Source organism: Priapulus caudatus, unplaced genomic scaffold (assembly GCF_000485595.1).
Source record: "Priapulus caudatus unplaced genomic scaffold, Priapulus_caudatus-5.0.1 Scaffold956, whole genome shotgun sequence".
Lineage (NCBI taxonomy): Eukaryota > Metazoa > Priapulida > Priapulimorpha > Priapulimorphida > Priapulidae > Priapulus > Priapulus caudatus.
Window position 1 is genome coordinate 110,646 of NW_014578017.1, and position 4,463 is coordinate 115,108.

At 49.5% G+C, this 4,463-nt stretch overlaps 1 long non-coding RNA gene across 1 annotated transcript in view; it reads right to left on the reverse strand.

Annotated features, from left to right (window-relative positions):
* The window catches only part of LOC106814648, a 6,660-nt gene extending 2,774 nt beyond the window's left edge, over positions 1-3,886 (reverse strand). The window contains exon 1 of the long non-coding RNA XR_001394635.1: positions 3,815-3,886. This is a non-coding gene — a long non-coding RNA (uncharacterized LOC106814648). The remainder of the gene's footprint in view (positions 1-3,814) is intronic.
* Between the last annotated feature and the right edge of the window lie 577 nt (positions 3,887-4,463).

Genomic DNA, 4,463 nt, shown 5'->3' on the forward strand with positions numbered 1-4,463 from the left:
CTCCCCTCCTCCTTCACCACCTTCTTCCGTCTCCCCTTCCTCCTCCACCAGCTTCTCCCTTCTCCCCTTCCTCCTCCACCAGCTTCTCCCTTCTCCCCTTCCTCCTCCACCAGCTTCTCCCTTCTCCCCCTCCTCCTTCTCCACCAGCTTCTCCCGTCTCCCCCTCCTTCACCAGCTCCCTTCTTCCTTTCCTTCTCCCCTTCCTCCTTCTCCACCAGCTTCTCCCCCTCCTCCTTCTCCCCCTCCTCTACCACCTTCTCCCTTCTCCCCTTCCTCCACAACCAGCTTCTCCCTTCTCCCCTTCCTCCTTCCCCACCAGCTTCTCCCTTCTCCCCCTCCTCCTCTCCCAGCTCCCTTCTCCCCTTCCTCCTTCTCCATCAGCTGATCCCCCTCCTCCTTCTCCACCAGCTTCTCCCCTCCTCCTTCTCCACCACCTTCTCCCTTCTCCCCTCCTGCTTCTCCACCAGCTTCTCCTCCTCCGCCTTCTCCACCAGCTTCTCTTTTCTCCTCTAATTCCTCCTTCTCCGCCACCTTTTTCCTTCTCCCCTTCCTCCTTCTACACCAGCTTGTCCCTTCTCCCCTTCCTCATTCTCCACCAGCTTCTCCCCCTCCTCCTTCTCCACCAGCTTCACCCTTCTCCCCTTCCTTATTGTTCACTAGCTTCTCCCCTCCTCCTTCTCCACCAGCTTCGCCACCAGCTTCTCCCTTCTCCCCTTCCTTATTGTTCACTAGCTTCTCCCCTCCTCCTTCTCCACCAGCTTCTTCGCCTTCTCCTTCTCCACCAGCTTCTCCCCCTTCTCCACCACCTTCTTCCTTCTCCCCTTCCTCCTCCACCAGCTTCTCCCTTCTCCCCTTCCTCCTCCACCAGCTTCTCCCTTCTCCACCAGCTTCACCCTTCTCCCCCTCCTCCTTCTCCACCAGCTTCTCCCGTCTCCCCCTCCTTCTTCACCAGCTCCCGTCTTCCTTTCCTTCTCCCCTTCCTCCTTCTGCCCTTCCTCCTTCTCCACCAGCTTGTCCCCCTCCTTCTTCTCCACCAGCTTCTCCCCTCCTCCTTCTCCACCACCTTCTCCCTTCTCCCTTTCTTCCTTCTCTACCAGCTTCTCCCCTTCCTGCTTCTCCACCAGCTTCTCCTCCTCCGCCTTCTCCACCAGCTTCTCCTTTCTCGCCTAATTCCTCCTTCTCCGCCACCTTCTTCCTTCTCCCTTTCCTCCTTCTCCACCAGCTTGTCCCTTCTCCCCTTCCTCATTCTCCACCAGCTTCTCCCCCTCCTCCTTCTCTACCAGCTTCTCCCCTCCTCCTTCTCCACCAGCTTCTCCCCTCCTCCTTCTCTACCAGCTTCTCCCTTCTCCCCCTCCTCCTTCTCTACCAGCTTCTCCCCTCCTCCTTCTCCACCACCTTCTCCTGTCTCCCCCTCCTTCGCCCCTCCTCCTTCTCCACCACCTTCTCCCCTCCTCCCTTCTCCCCTTCCTCCTTCTCCACCAGCTTCTCCCCCTCCTCCTTCTCCACCAGTTTTTCCCTTCTCCCCCTTCTCCTCCACCAGCTCTCTTCTCCCCCTCCTTCTCCACCAGCTTCTCCCCTCCTCCTTCTCCAGCAGCTTCTCCCCTCTTCCTTCTCCACCAGCTTCTCCCTTCTCCCCTTCCTCATTCTTCACTAGCTTCTCCCTACTCCCCCTACTAGCTCCAGGGGCGGCGCCACGGTTTTCAAAGTGGGGGGGCCCAATTGAGAGAATGAAGCGACCATGCCGGGGGGCTGAGATATTGGGGCGCGAAGCGCACGAACGAGGGAGCCAGGCGACCGAGCGGGGGTGGGTGTGGGAGGGGGTTCCCCCACCTCCCACGGCAGGAAGCTTTTCAATTTTTGCACTGAAATGGAGCGATCTGGTGCACATCGAAGGTGAAAATTTCAAATTTTTAAATGGAAGAAAAACGGAAATAACACCTTTTCAGTACATGTCTATGTACATGTCTACTATAGTGAAGTATATAATTTGCATCAATATGAATACATGTAATAGGAATAAAGAATATGAAATAGTGAATCTTTTTCAGGGCGTACAGAAATTTCCATTTTCTTCAACCTGGTAATAGTCAAAAAATAACATTGCTAGCTGAATGATATTTAAACACTTATAACATCACTCGACTAGCTTTTAACTTTAATTATGCATCAATATGATACATGTAATAGGAATAAGGAATATGAAATAGTGAATCTTTTTCAGGGCGTACAGAAATTTCATTTTCTTCAACCTGGTAATAGTAAAAAAATAACATTGCGAATGATATTTAAACACTTATAACATCACTCGACTAGCTTTTTATCTTTAGTTTATCTTCATGTTGCTGACAACAGTTTGCCTTTTAAAAACCCAAGCTGCTAGGATATTACATAAAGAATACATCAACTGTTTAATTAAAAAGACTTAAGAACTAAAGTGCAACTAAACTAAAAGAATAAAAGAAACTATATAAAATAGTATACATAAAACTAACGCTCATAGGGTCTATGTCCCCCAGGTTACTGCCGGAACGTACCCTGAGTACGGCCGGGTTACCGGCTCTGGCGTTATCAGCGTGCGTTAGGCTCTGCGTGCTGCGCGTACTTAAGCTGTGCGTACGCGGCGTAGTTGCAGTTATAAGACAGTGTGTGCACAGGCCGTAGCCAGCTTTATATGGGGGGGGGGGTTCGTTTTTTCAATGTTTGTAATTTGCTCGGCAGGGACAGTACAGGATTGTACCAGGGGGGTCTAACCGTAACACAAAGTTACGAGCATGCGAAGGGGGGGGGTGTGGGGGCCCTCCCCCTAGAAATTTTTTAAAATTACACCCCCTCAGATGCTTTGCTGCGCGAGCAAGGGGGGGTCCGGACTCCCTGCACCCCCCCCCCCTGCTCGGGCGCGAAGCGACCAGGCGAGGGAGCAAGCGACCGAGCGGTGGGGAGGGTGTGGGAGGGGGGTGTTCACTTTCACCCTCGCCGCACGATGAAGATTTTGCAATTATTACACTAAAATAAGCGACCTGAGGTGAAATCTTTGCAAATTTAAAAAAAAAAATTTTTGCTTGGGGGGGGGGCTCGGGGGGGGGGGGGGTTCGTTCGAACCGCCCGAACCCCCCTGGCTACGGGCCTGTGTGCATATGCAAGTACAGTACTGATATTCGACCTCGATCGAGCCTCCGAAGCACAGGATACAGGCCCGAAGTCCGCACGGTATTGGCGGCAAATAACGGCGCTGTGCATGTCTGTTTGCTATAAGAGTAAGGCTAGAGGGACTTCGTCAAACTTTTGTAATTTTCAGTAGGCAGATGAAAATGTGGATAACACTCTCTTTCGCTCTTTCCCCTTCCTCTCCTCCTTGTTCCCTCTTTCTTTTTCTTGCATTTCTTTCCGATCATACAAAATACATAGACATATATTTTCTGCCAAAAAAGTGGGGGGCCGGGCCCCCCCGGCCCCCCCCCGTACGCGCCGCCCTGAGGTACTACTCTAAACTTCCTCCCCCCCCCACCTACACTGCTCCTATCCACCTGTACCAGAACTACGAGAGTGCTGACGCTGTTCCACTGATACGGCCGAAACGCGATAGACCGCGTAGCGCCTCTGGCTGTGGCGTTTGCCAAGTTAATTTACGATCGCTTAAACTAGATTTACCCATAGATTTATACAACTCTATGTGTTTACCACAAAGTAACTGGAATACTGAGATTTGAAACGCACACAATCTACTCAAATACACCAAATTCATTATGCCATCCAGACTCCAGAATTTCCCTACAGTATGTTATCTAAGATTTAACATGTAAATAATGGTACCTACAATTTATATTGCCTCAAAACTTGCAGTTGTATTTTAAGCAGTCAGTCTGTAATGATTGCTAGTGGCCATTTTCTAGCCTTTCTTCCATATAGTGGCGCCATCTATTGGCGAAGCGTGAAACTAAATAGTCTGCAATAAGATTAATTAAAGGGACAGTAGCCTCTAGGATTTTACTGCATACAACTGTACTTACTGTATAACAAATCGTCTATATACCCACATGTATTTGTCACCAGATACTTAATTAATTATTTACACATCAACGCTACGAAATTTGAACGGCGCCATGACACCCGTGACCGACGGACCGTGCTGCCACCCTAAAAAAGTTGCGTATTTGCATTTTTATTTTGCAGGTAATGACGAGGGCTAATCACAAAAGTGCAATTACTATATTATACCTAAATGCTATTTAACCCGAACGATATTCATTTTAGGGCAAATTTATCCATATTATACTGAAACTATATGTCGTTTATAAGATAATTACAATCCTTTGCTTTTAAATGAATAAATAAGAAATACCCTCGGTCTGTAGCCCTTGGCTGGAAAGTGGTTTGCGCAACTTCTCAGGATCGTGCGCTTTGAGTGGCGCCACCGTCGTTGTACCAAACTGCTATCCGTTAGTTTTAAAAGCATTTTTTTAAAT